Genomic DNA, 16365 nt, shown 5'->3' with positions numbered 1-16365 from the left:
CTGATGTTCTGAGACGACCCAAGGTGCAAGGCCTGGTTTGGAGACCTGGATCTCCTAACCCAAGGGGAAGAGCCAAGTAAAGCAGCCTGGGACAGAGCAGTGAAGGGTGGGTGCCTCTTGCGGAAGCTGGCCTCTGATAGTGAGATTGGGTGGAGATTCAGCCTCCTTGGTCCACAAAGGGCGCAGCCTGCTGCAGACATGGGGATGGACAGATTTAGATGTACTTTGGTGCAGTTTGGAATGGTTTTATACCTCCGGGAACCCCTCAGTTTGCTTTATTAAAACCCAGTTCCTGTCTCTGCCTTTTGCCACCAGGATCCTTGTGATTACAGGAAATGCTGCCCAGACCTCAGCTAAAAAGAAGCAGAGGGTCCTTCCTGAGCAATGGAGCTCTCCAGACAAATGTCACACAGTTAAAGGATCCCTGTGTGGTGCAGGGAAGTGCAGCAGTGCTGTTTCTCTTGGTCTGAATGGAGGGTGGGTGGGAGGAAGGCTGGAGGGTGGCAGGTCACCAGAGCAGCAAGCCATCGAGATGCCAGCAGGGTGACGAAGGAGGATGAGAACATCCCGACAGCTCTCAGGGTAGGACAACACAGGCAGATCCCTCAGCTCACTTTACAGGAGAGGGGAGCAAAGTCCATGGTAGCGGTGCCCTGGGCCCGGGTTGGAAGTGTTTTGCCAGGACAGCTTTTCCAGGGCTCTCCATTCTCTGTGCCAAGGGAAGATGCTCTACAGGGTGCCTGGGGAAATGGGGTGCATTAGTTCCCCAGACATTAGAATACCAACAAGCCCCTGCTCTGCTGCATTTCAAGGCCTCTCCTCTCCGTTGGCTCAGAACTCATGTGCACTAGAAAGCATAAATGGTTTGGTTTTGACCAGTTTCAGTAAAACATGGAAGGGAAAAATATAGATGAGCATAGATGGGAGAAAACGCATTCAGGAGAACTGCTCTTACGAAACCCAAATTGAATATCTCAAAGCCCTGAGCATCATGGACAAATGTCTTGAAAACTTGACTCCATTTCCCCCCCAGGTATCTCTTCACAGGTCCACTACAGTTTAGGGTCACTTGAGTCCAAAGCCTCATCCCCTGGAACCATGAATACCCTCAGCAAACCGCAGCGTGGGGCCTGGGAGTAACGCAACCCACTTGAATGAAGAAATCTGAACACAAATAGTATGTACGCTGCACCACAATTACAGGTAGCGAAGGTATTTGAGGCGGTTGGTAAACATGCCAAATAATAAATAGAGCTATTCAGTCAGCAAACAGCTGCAGGATTATAAATAGGAAAACCTACCCCAGCTGAGACCCAGCAACATGCACACACTAAGGAGGGATTTGTGTGTGTGTGCGTTTTTTGGAGGGAGGTCGAAACTGTTTTGCCCACTCTTTATTTTAGGAAGGTGGAACGTCCCCGGTGGGTTTCAGAAGCTAGCCTCTCGGGTATGCCTTCTCCATGCCAAGACACTGAGTCACGGAGGGATTGCAGGAAGCTGTTTCAGATCCAGACAGGGGATAAAGCAGCTGTAATTGAGGAGCCAGCTGAGCTCTGTCTGCTCAGAACCACACAGCCCCACCCCTGCCCTCAGCTCTACAAGCTGAGAGCTTTGCTCGCTGCCGCTTTCACATGTTCCTTGGTTATGGCTTGGGGTCAGCCTCGTCCACACCTATTCCGTTCTCAATGAGTGCTTGTGTCCGGGCCAAGCCCGGGGTCAGGGAGCGTGCTTGCAGGCTGGAGAGCGCTGTCCTGCCTCCAGTGGGAGCTGACAGCCTCCAGGCACATCTGCTGGACCCCTGGGCCTGCAGGGATGTGTTGCTGCTCTGCAGGCTTCACTTGAATGCATTTGTCCATCCGTAAGTTTTCATGGCTGCTGATATCAGGCAGAGCCACAGGGATGCTGCTCCCTCTGCCTTGGCTCCACAGCCGAGGGGTGGGATGGGTGGTCAGGGACAGGACCCTTGTTGCCTCCAGCAGTAACTCTGATAAGTCTCATGAGTCAGATTGTTGGCTCAATGTGCAATCCATGTTTAGGAGGATAATCTTCCTGGCCCAGTTCAGAGGCTGAGATGAATTTCCTTGCTCAAGTCCCCTGCACTCTCCCTCCTGAAAAGCACCCTTGGGGACGGAGACGAGAGTATCGCAGGAGATGGGGATGGGTCAGGGCAGGGGGAGTGCAAGAGATAGATGGAGATGGAGGGTGTTAAGGGATGGTGAGGACTGGAGGTGGGAGCACAGCACAGAGAGAGAAGAGGGGGAGCACTGAAAGGAGACATAAGGACAGAGGAAGGAGTTCTCATTTTGAAGGGAAAGGGAACAGAATGGAATGGAACAGAAGAGAAATCTAAGGAGGATGGAGAAGAAGAAATGACCAAGGAAAGATCAAGCCAGCACAGGGATTAGCTGGGGGGGGTTGTTCACTGTAGCCCCTGCTTGGCAGCTCGGGGTGCAGAGGGAGGGCCGCCGGGTGCTGCTCTGCAGGGCTTTGGGTCACTCTGACAGCAGCACCACTCACCACAGCCTGGGGAGCACGTCCTGGGCTGCAGCCAGGCCCTGGGCAGCGCTGGGGGCAGAACTGTGCAGCGCCAGTTTCAGTGCCCTCAGCCCATTGGGGTGGGCTGGGGCTTTACAAGGACAAGGAGCTGCTTTGGGAACAGTCTGACTCAGGAATCCCGGCTTTTTTCTTTCCCCCCCCCCCCCCTTTGTTTTGCTGTTCTCTCCCCCTCCTCCTTTTTCTTTGTCTGCTAATGCGCAGCAGATGGGAGGAAATGCCATTTTAAATGCCACAGCATCCTGATGAAACTCGATGGGTTATGGCAATCTCGGATGAATCATGGCATTGTTTTGTGTACATGGCCCTGCTGCAGCTCGGCCTCGCTTGGGCAGCTTTGTGCCTGCAGCTTTGCTAATCCATGTTGGGTTGCTGAGGGATCACCCCAGCAGGTGCCCCCCAGGACCTGGGTGTTATTAATTAATAAACCAGCCTCATTTTGGAGGCAAAACTGAGCCCAAAGTGCATTATTGCTTTATCAGTGGTGGAACCAGCAGCCAGCTTTGAAACATCTGGTCCATGGTGCCTTTGGGGCCGTGGGGGTTATAAATCACGCTCCATTCCCATGTTGTGTTTATAGGCTTTCCACACAAGGTGGAAGAACAGGGTTGAGAGAACCCAACCCAGCGCAGCCCAGCCCTCCCCACCACCTCCAGCTTAGCCCGTGGTCCCTCTGGGAAGCTGGGCTGTGTCCCTGTGCTTCATCCTTTGCCCCACAGCTGGGATGGATCCACAGAGCCAAGGTTGAGGTGGGTTTCTGTGATGTAGCCGCTTGCTGACAGGGCTTTGCTTGAGGTGATCCAACCGTTTCATCTAAGCCATCAGGCAGGAGTTGGATAATATTGACTCACTCGCTGGCAGCTTGCTGCCAGATGAGAAGGAACAGCTCAGGAGTTAAAAAAGTAGTAATAAAATACACACATCCCAACAGCTCCATCACTGAACCTCGCAGCGAGCCAGCCCTCTCAGCTTCAAACTCAATAATCGTGGGGGGAAAAGTCACCTCGAAGCCTGCAGAATATAAAGCAGCCTTTTAATTTCAGTAGCTGAAAGAACAGATTTGAGAACTCCAACGAGCAGAAGACGTGACATTAAAATTTGGTTGCAATATGCTTAACAGTCTCGATTGGAAGTGTATATCTGCTATGTCTAACTGCTTGTGTCTACTGCCGTGGCAGTTACTCAGTGCTGGCACAGGAGCATTAAGCCGTTTAATTCCTCTGTTTTTTTGGTTGTAACTCTAACATACATGGATGCAGTGAGCAGAAGGGCTGTTATAAATCAACCCCCATCCCAGCCCTGCTGTCCCCCAGGCTCTTGCTCTCATTTGCAAGCATATCCCTGTTAAAAGGCCTGGCAGGCTCATGGTGTAGCACAGCCAACCCCCACAGCCACAACAGCTCCGCTGTGTTTATCCAGATTCCAGCAGCTGTACCTGGGAGGAGAGGGAAGGGGTTGTGTCTGCATTCATGAAGCCGTAGGTCTGAGGTATTACTTTTCTCCCATCAGGCATCCTTTGCTGCTTTAATAAGTCAAAAGCAGTGCAGCAGGAAAAGGAGGGGAAAGAGGGAGTGGGAAGAGGCTGCTCACACCAGGGTCATACTGTGAACCTGTGCTATGTCTTGCGCCCTTCCAGCATCCTGCGCTTTTTCAGCTCAATTCTGACCAAAGCAAAACCCTTTCTCCTGGTTCAGTGTCCCAGGATAAGCCTGAGAGAGGATGAACAAGCCCTTGTTTCTCAGCAGTAAGCTGATGAACTAACAGAATGGGTCACCCAGGGAGAGTTCACTGTGAGGAGCATCACTGTGTGTCCCACTTCCCTGCCCTGTCACCCATCCTGGTGTGGGCTCAGCCATGTGCTGGTGGTGGAGATGCAGTGATCTGAAAACAGGGAAAAAAAAAGAGGAAAAAATAAGGAAGACCTCTTTCTTTCTGATGGTTTCTGGTTTGTACGTTAGTGCCCCTGGTCCCCTTGTGCCTGAACAAGCCTGGTGGGCACAAGGAGAGCACCAGTAATAGGCTCTTTATATGTGCTTATTTCGTTTAGCACATCCTCAGTGAGAGCTTTAGAGTTGTTCTTACAGTGATTGCTTTCACTGCTTATGGAGAAAGCCACAGTAGTTAAAGGGAGTGGATAGATGCCAGGTGCATTAGTGCTGTTTGCAGTCATGGAGGGCCCATTTGTTAGGTATTTTGCCTCAGGACGTGGGACCCACCAAAAGTCTACCCTTGTTTGGGCAGGGCTCAGTCTGAAGGCAAGGAAGACTTGCATGTGCACATCCAGCATGGGCTTTGCATCGTGCTATAGTGGTGCCAGACCTTCTTGATGCTTGTGGCATGAGGAGCTGGGGCTGGGGTGATGGCCCTGCTTACAGCATCCTCATCCTCCAGAAACATGAGTGCCGAGCCAGCCTGAGCCCTGCACAAGAGAGGCAGCCACAGCCCAGCACAGGCAAATCCTGCTGGACATCCCTCCTTTTGGGTCTGTTTTGAGGTGGCTTTCCCTCTCCTGATGGGGGATTTTGCTGTGAGGTGATATAGCACATGAGTGGTGTGTGAGCTGACTCAAGGAGAGCAGTGATGCCCCACTCCTCCCAGCACAAGGATGTCCTCTGAGTAGGCACTGGGAGAACCACCCTTGAGCCATTACCTGACCACCCTGCTCCCTGCCAGATGAGGAGTGGGCAGGATACAGAGCTTGTGCTCCTGGTACCCAGAATTGTCTTGTCTTTGGCTTTCCGGGCAGGCTGTGGAACACTCTGCCTCTGCTCAAGTGGGATGCAGCCCCACGCTGGCTCCAGCCACATTCTCCGGTTTAGTGTGACTTTGGTGTACCAGAATAGCTCGAGTTTCATGCAGGAACAACACGTACACATGTGCTTCTGTAGAAGTAAGAAGTTCTTTACTGTGAGGGTGGTGAGGCACTGGAGCAGGTTGCCAAAAGAAGTGGTAAATGCTTCATTCCTGGCAGCGTTCAAGGCCAGGTTGGACAGAGCCTTGGATGTCATGGTCTAGTGTGAGGTGTCCCTGCCCATGACAGGGGGTTTGGAACTGTATGAGCTTTAAGGTCCTTTCCAACCCAAACCGTTCTGTGATTCTATGAAATAACACGGGAGAGGACCGGGATTGGATCTGCGCTGGTGCAGACAGCAGAGATGGGCTCTTGCAGCAATGTTAGTCCCTGTTCTCCTGGCCTTGCCAAGGGGACAGCACAGCCAGAGATGCCTGTTAATCTGTGTATGACAACAGTACATGGGAATTGCAAACAGATTCTTGCCTTATCTTGCTCGAGGGTTATTGCAGTACAGGGATTTAAGTTGGCTTTTCTGCCAAAGCATGTATGCAGCTATTCAGAGATTCCACCAAAGCACATATATATGTGCTTCTCTTGGAAACAGAAAAAAACCATTATCCAAAAAAAGCCCTACACTGTCATTAATCTCCGGGGTTTTATCCATGTTTCATTAGGAATCTGGACATACTTGAAATGGCTTTCAGATAAAGCTGAATGAATCTCCCTCTGTCTTAGAGGCTGGTGTGGCTTAATTTCCTAGCGGAGATTTGGCTGCTTTGGGAATTGGGTAGGAGATTTCCAGCACCTAAACTGGGAAGGAGGGAGTGCCTTGAAGCAGCCCCATCTGAATGACTCGCAGATGCTTTCAGTGGCTTGCTGGGAGCGTGGGGGGAGCAGGGGCGTCCGGATTGAGAGAAGCTCTTCCTTGGCCAGTATTGAACCAGATGGGCAAGAATTAGCTCTTGAAATGAGTGATTCACAGTGCAAAGAAGCGGGAGAGCTCATCCTCCAGGAGCAGCCTTCCTGAAGCCCCGGGAGCAAACAGCCAAAGCAGGGATGCTGGAGCAAGGAGCAGGCTGAAGGCACTCCCCTGCCTTCCCTGGAGCAGAGGTCCTGGATGTGGCCCCTCAAAGCCACAGCAAGGCTGCCGGCCCTTGTAAGCCACAAGAGGGTGACAAAGTCCCATCCTGTGCTGTGGTGGCCATGGACAGACCCAGAGATGTCCCTGGCTGGCAGAGGACAGCAGGGCCTCTTGGAGACCAAGCCAGGCTGGGCAACCAGAGGCTCTTGGGAAGTCCTTGCTGAAGTCCTAGATGGGAGAGATGCTGGCTACAAATGGGATGCTGGTACTGAGGAGCAGGGGACTTTATTTTCACCTGGCTTTAGTTAGCATCAGTGGTGGCATTGGCAAACCATTCCTGTTGCCAAAAGAGGGGGAAGCTCCCCAAAATCACTGTAGCAGGCAGGGAAAGAAACCTTGCCTTTGATCCCCATTGGTGGTCTGATGTGAAGCCCCCATTTCGGAGTAATTTTGGAGCACTGCTCAGTAACTGTCCAGTAAGTAACTGCTCCCAGAGCATCTGCACCACGTGGAAGTAGTACTGAGCAGGGAGGATGCTCCTGCTCCGGCCATGTCTTTTGCCCCCATGGGGAATCTGTTGCAGCTCCAAGCCCTGTGCCCTTCCCCGGGGAAAAGCAGTGGTCCTCGCTGCCTCTGCACTCTCCGCCTGCCTCCCTGGAAGCTGCAGCATCCCCCTGGAACACTGTGTGGGCTTCTTGCTAGACGTTCTTTGCAGTTCTGCTTTGAGAGGGACAGCCCGTGTTCCTGAACAGCAGCCCAAGGCACTGCCCGAGACAGGAGATTAAAGTGTTCTGGGAGGTATCCAAGCTGGAATCTTGTCCTCTTCTTATACCATGAGGCCTGGACAGTGGGTGTGAGGTTGACAACATAACCGACCGTGAGCTCCAGCCAGCTCCCATGTAACTTCATCTGTAGCTGGGATGGGAAGAGCCTGCAGTGCACCAGACAGGAGGGTGGCTCTGCCAATCTCTGATCTTATCTGCTGATGGGAGCAGGCTGTGGAGGGAGCTGGCCGTGCCTCCCTGGCCATGATGGGCTGCCTAGCCCTGTTTTCCCATGGAGTATGACTTCATTTCACCCCTGATGCTATTGCAGGAGCATCTGTGTGCACCAGTGCATGTATATTGGGATGTGTATTTGCAGATCCCCTCACTCCCATCTGTTTCTTATGCTGCTCTTGATAGAAAGACCCCTGTGTGCTTCAGGGGACCAGGGATGTGGGATGCTGGGATGCGGCCATGCAGTGTGATGTGAAGGAGGGTGTGTGTCCAGGTAACACAGGCTCTCTTCTTGCAGCTGCAGCTTCTGCCCTGAGTTTATACCCCAAGGAGATTCTTCTATTTTCTCTTTAAACATTAGAAGTAATTGGAAGCTGCTTATGAGTAATCGCTTGGACTTAACAGTCTGGTTTCATTTAAGTGGTCAGTCTGAAACACCGGATGATTTGGTAAGGAAAAAAGTAAGAAAGACTCCTTCTCTTCCAGGCTCCCTGGAGCTTCCATGAGGTTAAACCCCACCTTTCCTCACCCACCCGGGACTCGCTGTGAAGACCTCTCCGAGGCAGGAGGGTGAAAACATCGCTTCCCTTGGGAAGAGTGGTATGAAAGAGGGGCTGGCTATGCTGAAACCATGGGGTTTGGTGGGGAACAGCTCATCCCACACTATCTACAGTCCCACAGCAACAGGCAGAAACATTTGCTGCCACTTCCCAAGCCAGAACCATGGAATAAAGCCGGCTGCAATGCTGAATGTTACAGTTCTCAGTGAATCTTGTGACAGCGAATCTGCCTTGGGCTTCAGTCTCTAAGCTGCCCTTAATACCACAAAAATCCCTGCAAATTTCTTGTTGTCTTTGGCCGTGCAAACGCCACGCTCTGCTGCAGTGTCGATGGCAAAGGAGATTTTGGAGGCCTTGGCCGCAGCGGCGCTGGTTTGGATGAGCCAGCGGCAGGGAGCGGGTGGAGGGAACAGGCTCCGTTTGGTGTGTTCAGCACATTTTGTCAGCTTACCCGATCCGTAGGCAGATGAAACAGTGCAAGTCAGGCAGGGTGAGAAGAGATTTCCCAACAGGGTAAGCAAGCATTTGGAGACAGGAGGAGTGTGGGAACTGCAAGGGAAAGGAAGTTTTGGGACCTGTGGCTGGGGAAAGCTTTGTGCCCTCCCTGCCCATAGGGATGTAGGGCTGTGGGACAGGACTGTGTGGACCCAGGTGGCCTCTCCAGAATCCCCCTGCACAAGCTCTGTATTTGCCTTGCTGCTCCTTGACACGGAGCCACATCCTGATGCGTACCAGGGATGTGATGCTGAGAGGCTGGACCTTGCAGCCCTGTGCTCTGGTCACCTAGCAACTGTGCATCGGATCGCACGGCAGCGCTAAATCAGTGGTGTTCGGCAGGACCATGAACCCTGCTGGGCCCCACATCCGCATCCCTGCAGCTGGAGCCTCGGCTCCTGCAGCCTGTCACGTGCTGCCAGGGCAGCTCCATAATCCGTGTTCATGCTTCCCCCTTCCCAAATCCCTCTCCTCATCCTGGATTTAAGCCAGTCCTGTGGCACCCGGTGCACTGGGAGCTGCTTTCAGCCTGTTTGAGAATCAGCTTCATCCAGCGCAGGATCCCGACCGTGCTTTGGCTTGGTTCCTGGGGCTGATCTACACCCCTGCTTTCGTTTAGCTGGGTGTTTAGGGGAGCTGAATATGGGTTATACCTTTCCATTTATAGTTTTAGCGAAGCATGATTGGATTTTGCTCCAGTCATTTCTTACCTTGACTAAAATGTCGGTTTTGAAGACCTATTATTAGTGATTTTGTATAGCTTCTGGATTACTGCAGCTAATCATGAATCACCCTCTGCAGCACTGATATAGGTATAGCCACCCAACAGCCACCCTGTAAGTTATGCCTGCGACTGAGAGCAGAAAACCCTTGATGGTAAAAGGGGTGGGCTTGAAACAGGGAGATGGCGTTCCAGATCTGGTGTCTGGAGCACATTTATCTGCCATCCTTGCGTGCAACAGGACTCCCTGTGCACATGCTGTGGCTCAGATCCAGCTCCCAGCACCATCCCGGGACTTTGCTTCCAGCCCCTTCCCCTCACTTTTTCTCCTTGCTGCCCATGTTTCCTTGCAGGGTCCCCCAGAGCTGGGTTTGGTGCTTTCTGTTTGGGTAACCCCCATTTCTTTGCTCAATCTGGTGGGCTTACAGCTGCCTGCGCTGGAGTAAATACAGCTCATGCCAACCCACAGCTCCAGGAGGAGGCTGCTCCAGGCCCCTCTGCTTTGGAATGGAGTTATTTCCATGTATCAGTCTCACTGCAGAGTAGAGCTGCAAATGCAATGTGCTGCCCCCAGAGAATCACTTCTGGAGTTTTTCATTCAAGTGAACTACTCCACTGTGCTCCCCACTAAATCCAGCTGACAGAAACTGGGATTTCTTTTCCTTTTGCTCTTTTTCCTGTTCAAAAGGGAGGTATTCAAGCTCCAAAGTTTAATCCTAGATTTCTCTGCTGATGGAACTCATTGCACAACTAGGAAAGGAAGCTCTGGTATGCTTTGGGCATGACTGATGCAGCAGCACGGCTATCCTGGACCTCTTCTCTTCTGGTTCAGGTCCAGAAGTCAGACTGGTCTCTGGGTTTAAACAAGGACTGTCTGGTTTGACTCATCTTGGGAAGCAATAGCAGTGACAAGGCTGATGCATAAAATCCCAGGGCAGAGGGGAATGCAAACGCTGAGCATTCAAAGCTCCATCCATTCATACCTTGCTTTCTACCCATATAAAATGTGGGCACCCTGGGCCTTCGAAGAAACTTCAGAGGAGGCAGCACACCCTCTCCTGTTAGCAGTGAAGGCTGATGAATAATAGAGTGGACTCACCCACTCGTGCTTTAATCTGTCATGTTCTATGGAAATTAAGCCTTTCTCTTACAAGAAGGCAATTTGTGCTCTTGGCATCCTCAGCGAGAAAAGAGCTCTCATCTCTCCTGCTGGATTATTGATACCTTTTGTATTAAGTAATGCGATGTCTAATTGGGCTCTGCCTGTTCTGAACTGCTCCCCAGCCTGCGCTCAGCAGAGCAGAGACCTTTAGAGAGTGTGGCAGCACCCGTGCCCTGGGGAGAAGCAACCCCTGGGATGCGAAGGGAGCACATCCTGGGTACACATGCGGCTGTTCCCTCTGCTGTGGTGCAGGTGGGAGCACGGCTGGCACAGGCAGGTGTGTTTTCTTTGCTCTGAACCAGGGCTATAAACAAGCAGGGAGCTCAGAGCATCCTGCCCTGCCCTGCTGCAGCTCCCCCGGCGAGAAAGGGTTCCTTGTCTGGAGCCAGTACCTGAGCCAAGCCGGGGAGTGCCGGCTTCATCCCCCTCCTCCATGCCTTGGCTTGGGGCTCTGGGCAGGCATCCTGGCCATCACATCTCCTGCCAGCCAAAACCCACTGCTGCCTTTGAAGAGGTTGCACCTGAAATGGGAGATGGGAGCTAAGAGCAGACAGGAGACAGGAGGCTGCCCAGCCCTGGGGAGTGGGTGGCTGGTCCCATGCTGTGGCTTGGGAGGGGAGCCAGTACCCTGGTTGGGTGTTAAGAGGAGGTAGAGGTGATGGGGCTGCTCCTATGGACCCAGCAGTGTGCCTGGTCCATGGGTCCCTGCCTGCCATTGCTGCTTCTAGGAGAGCTGCCTTCCTAGGGTTAGTGATGGAGCTAATCTCGTAGTGAGGGTGAACAGCCCTTGGCTCTGCCAAAGGCACCAGTCTTCAGCCTGGTGTGGCTATGGGATGGAGGGATGTTTGACACCGGTGCTGGGAAGAATTGCTCTTTCTTCCCAAGCCCAGGCAAGGCTGGAGGAGATGTGAGCATCTTGCATGCTTTGAGGATTGAGGAGTTTCTGTGTATCCCATGATAAATCATGTCAGGAATGAAGGTGGGGAGTCCAAAATCAATAAGCTGGGGAAGCTGATGTTAGGGTCACAGAGTATCGCTGCCAGAAACCAGCTATGCTAAATGCTTAAATCCTTCCTTCTGCTGTCTTGGGACCTACTCCTCTGCTTCAGAGATAGTCAGTCCATTGAGGCCAGGAGATCTTAGCAAAGGTCAGTCCTTCTGGAAGAGATGTGTGTTGAGGCAGAGCAATATCAGGATCCTGAGCCATGAGAGCCCAATGGGATTCAGCGCAAATCCACCTGCCCAGTGTGCTCTCTAGCTTTCCATCTCTATCACACAGGCAGGTTCCTCACCTCCAGCCTGTCCTGCTTGCAAAGCCAGGCTGAGGTTGCTTCCCCTACATTCTCCCCACATCCTGTGGGGATCCATGTCCCAACACATCCCTGACTCACATCAACTGGGAACTCTCCATCCATCATGCGAGCAGCAGGGCTCTGCTGGGAAGCTGCAGTGGGATGCGCCTTGATTCCAGGGGTGTGGATTTTGGGCTTGGGAAGGGGGAGCAGGATGAGGAGGGAGAGCACCCAGGCGATGTGGAAAGCTTGCCATCAGGCATGGGAAGAAAGGAGCGGTGCCAAACCCATGGGCTCCTTTCCAGCTCTTCCAAGCAAGCACGCCAGTCGTTAGAGAGAGGAGAGGAGAAGGCGGCGAGCTGCAGTTTCCCGGGAAGTGGGGAACGGCGAGGGGAGGAATATCAGATGGAGGAAGGGGAGCCGATGGACTGAAGTCTCCTGATTGAAGGGGAAGGAGGAAAATCAAACACGAGCAGGAAGGTGTTGAAGCCGTTTCATGGCAGAATTTGCAGAATCATTGAGATGTATCCTCAGTGACCAAAACTGGAAGAAAAATTCCTTAACTAAAGAGCCGAACTGCTCTAATTTAGGGATTTTATTTCATATTTCACTAGTGCTGGGAGACCGGGAGAGGAGGAAGGAGAGCTGCAGTGTTTTGATTGGGAACAAATCCTCGCCAAGCCCAACATGTGTTGTTAGAGGCTATGGTTTACATTAGAAAAGACTCTAATATTGTGCTACGGCTTCTAAGTGCATTTTGATGATGATGATTATTTTCAACTGCGCAAATGGCAATGAAATACGGGCAGGGTATTGAAAAAAAGAGGCTGTTTGGCTCCAAGAGCAACATCCAGCAGTGCTGCTGAGCCCTTGACAGAGCCATGGCTGATGCTCTCCTCTCTGCCCCCATAATGTGCTACCCTGGGGCTTTGGCAACCAATGCCATGGCTGCTGCTGCAGTGCTCCTCATTCCTTTAACGATCATGAGGGTTGCATAAGCAGGATCCAATGCACATTTGCTCTTTTCTCCTCCCTTGGCTCCAGCTTCCAGAGAGAACATTATGGTGTGTTCAGAAACCTCTGAGTTCCCCCAATCCAAGCCCCATCCCTGTAATCTGGTTGAGGTCTCGCCTCAGTGGTTGCTGCTACAAAATCATCTTCTCCCCACAGGGTCCATTGTGGCCAGAGGCAGGGAGGTGCTGGGCTCGGGGTGGGGAAAATGAGGTCCTGGAGTGGGAAAATGTGATTTTTTTAGGGGATGTCAGGGAGGAAACAGGACCTGGCACTGCCTGGCAGAAGTGCTGCCTGCCCGTTGTGCACCAGGGAGGGGAGATGGTCCCAAGGGTATATCCCTGGAAGATAAGACATCAGGGGAGCAGAGTGCTCATGGCAGAGAGAAGACCAGGATAGAACCATGATCCATCCCTAGTCCAAGGGCATGAAGACTGGGACCTCTTGGAGGCTCCCAAAGTCAATAGAGAGACGCTCACCTCCAGCTTGGGACCATCAATGCCTCGAGCCTTCTTCCTTCCCCATGCATCTCCTTGCCTCTCCCTCCTCTGAGCCCTTCTTCCCCACCTTCTAGACAAACTAACAATCTCTCACCATTCCTGGGACTGCTCCCTTCTTTTCCAGACTTGCCTGGGCTCTTTCATCGTGCCAATAAAAAAATAAATGCATCACACGTTGGCCGGGGAGAGCGGAAACCCTTAAACATCTGAGAGGCGAGAGCGACGTGCTGTGTTTTCTCGAGGCCGGGCTTGGCTCCCCAATGCCCCGTTAGGTCAAATGTCTTGCTCTGAAGAAGGAGAGAGGGGACTTATTAAAACCCTTTCATATTTCTTATTTTTAAGGTCCATTTCGACAGGCCCAAGGCCAAAGCGTGAGGGGGAAGGGCACCGTGCAAACAGATTGTGCAATATTTGCCTTGCACAGAGCTCCCATTGTAAAGCCTGGGAGTTCTGCTTTCAATAATTCCCCTGCCATAATGCCCCATTGATGGAGAGAGAAAGGCAGCATTGAGGGCTGAAGGGGCTCCAGCCCCTGGAAGGGTTAAAAAATAAAGAAAAGGGGGGGAAATAAGGGGAAAAAAGAAGTAGAAGATTTGAAGGTTGGTTTGAAACTTTGCTGTGTGGCCTCGTGGCACATCGCAGGCGCTGAGAAATATGTGGAGCCTGTTTGCATAACCCCGCTTGGAGCGAGTGCTTTCGGAGCCAAAACACAAGTGCGGCCGGAGCCGGGGGGCAGTGGGGAGAAACAAGCAGGAAGGGCTGTGTTTGTTTTCGTTCTTGCCCCAGGCCACATGAAATTAATGAAATAAAAAAAAGGGAATATTCAAATATTTGGTTAAAGAACCAGCTGTGCGAATGCGGGGAGCTCTGCCAGCTGCAGGGACACGCAGGGACCAGGCACTGGTCAGGGTTTGCTGCTTTGTGGGTCATGCCACCAGGTTGAAATGCATCAAAAAGGGCATTTTGGGCTTTGGCTGATGGGTTTATCCCATCTGCTGTGTGATTTCTTGGAACGGGGGGCTTGCTTCTAGCTGGGAAGGGTCTGCGGATATGTGGAAGTGCTGGGTTGGGGTGCAGTGGGTGATGCTGTGGGATGGGGAAGCTCGGCTGGGGTGCAGTGGGTGATGCTCTGGGATGAGGAAGCTCAGTTGGGGTGCAGTGGGTGATGCTGTGAGATGGGGAAGCTTGACTGGGGTGCAGTAGGTGATACTCTGGGATGGGGAAGCTGGGTTGGGGTGAGGTGGGTGATGCTCTGCCCACAGAGCCACTGCTGGGTCTGTAACCAGCACCCAGCTCCCCAGATGGGACTCCCCATCCCCCTGAACCAATAAAACCGCCATGGGTCAGGCTGGGAGTGAGGTTCAGTGTCTTCTGTGTCAGCAGCTGGTGTATGGGGAGGAGCGGGGCTGTCCTCGCCTGGGCAGATGCAGGACTGAAGCAGGCAGGGTCTGCCGGCTGGCTCAGCATCCATGGCCAGGCTGGCTGCCAGGGGAAACCTCCCTGTTGTGCAACGTGCTGGAGCTCTCCAAGGAAGCTCCTGGCTCATGAGACATCTTTGAGCAAGGCTGGACGAGTGACTGCCTGGAATGAAGAGCAGTGGGGAGGGAGGCGGCAGGCCTTTTTCCATCCCTAGACCTTGGGATGCATTAATCACCCACAGAGCAGCCATGTGTCTGGCTTGAATCGTCCTGACCCAGGAAAGGGTTGTCATTTCTTCCTCTTCCTCCTCCTCCTCTTCCCTGCCACCTCCTGCCTCCCCACCAGATGATTTCAGGGACACGGATTTGAGAGTCCCTTTGCACCCCATTGTTCCTGGGAGCGAAAGCATTTCCATGTGCCATTTGATGCTTTTCACCTTCTTATCATGCCTTGGAGGAGAATGCATCATCCCCTTCCTGGGAGGTGTCTATGTGCTGGGACCCAGCTGGCTGCCCCAACCCTTCAGAGCAGGGTCAGTGCCACCAAACTCACTACTGATTCACCATCTGGCCCTTGGGAAAGCCCTGAGCTGAGTTAACCCTGCTCTTTGCTCCCAGACCTGGGACCAGCTCGGACCCAGCATGGATTTCCATGCAGATCTGGGACCCAGGAGGTGCTCAGCTCTGCTCTTTCTCCTTGGAGGTGGGCTCCAGCCCACTTCTGTGGCCAGAGAATCCCTTCTGCTGCCCCCGTCCTGCACCTCCCTTCTCATGCCGAACAAGACACAGCTCATCTGTGGTCTGTGCTGCTTCAAACACACTTTCTCTGCCTCATCTCAGCCCTGACATCTCCAGTTTCCTCTCTAATCTGTGCTGTTCACCCAAACTGACTATTATTTATGTATTTGGAAAGAGCTGTGATTATAAACCATGGTGATAACTCTGTCTCTGCCCCAAGGTTTGCATGGAGCCATGTCTGTGGGGCCACAGACTGGGATGCTCAGGGAGCCCTACAGCCCCTTGAAGGGGGACACAGAGGGGTCTCCCTGGGTAGCAGGGACCCATTGGGAACCATGGAGGGATAACAGGACCCAGCAGCTGGGGATCCCAAACCACCTCTCTTCCTATTCAGTCAGGTCCAGATTTTGCCAAGAGGAGGGAACTGTTTAACGCTGTCAGGGGAGAAGAGGGAGACGTGAGGGAGGCAGGCGAGTGGTGGGAAGGAGCGAGGAGAAGGGAGAAGAGAAGCAGGCGTAAGAAATGAGTGATGAAGCCACAGGGATTAATCAAACCTCACTGAAAGGCTCAACCCAGCCCTGCCGTGCTCCTTCCAGTGAGCCGGGGCTGCTGCCAGCAGGGAAGGAACAGCCACCCATCCCTGCCTCCCACCCCCCTGCTCCCCATCCTGAGCCCCCAGGCTCAGAGCAGTGCCCTGCGTTGACAGAGGGACCTAGTGCACACCAAACCCTGCCCCTGGCTGTCTGTGGCCATGGCCAGTATGAACGGCCCCTCTCTGCCTCAGTTTCCCCACTTGGAAAATGGGTGCAGCAGCACCCAGCCCACTCTGTAGCGCTCTGCATGCCCCTGGGTGCTTTGATTCAACACTGGGGGTGTCCCAACAAGTTTTAGCAGCTTCCCCTTGCCCAGGATTTATTTGGATGGGGATTGGATTTATTTGTTTGGTGATTCTGGCCCCTGCAATCCGCCCCAGGGACACAGCCCTTCCCACTCCTGTCTGGATGCTGCAGGGCTTGGGCTGAGCATCCCACCCGTGCCATGG

General features: G+C 52.9%; 1 protein-coding gene across 1 annotated transcript in view; it reads left to right on the top strand.

The window, feature by feature from the left end:
- Positions 1–16365, top strand: part of CD74 (CD74 molecule) — a 74226-nt gene that overhangs the window by 25903 nt on the left and 31958 nt on the right. The window lies entirely within an intron of this gene.

This window comes from Pezoporus occidentalis, unplaced genomic scaffold, assembly GCF_034315485.1.
Source record: "Pezoporus occidentalis ecotype Australia unplaced genomic scaffold, CSIRO_AGI_Poc_V1 ctg142, whole genome shotgun sequence".
NCBI lineage: Eukaryota > Metazoa > Chordata > Aves > Psittaciformes > Psittacidae > Pezoporus > Pezoporus occidentalis.
This window is presented reverse-complemented; position numbering and strand designations above follow the sequence as displayed.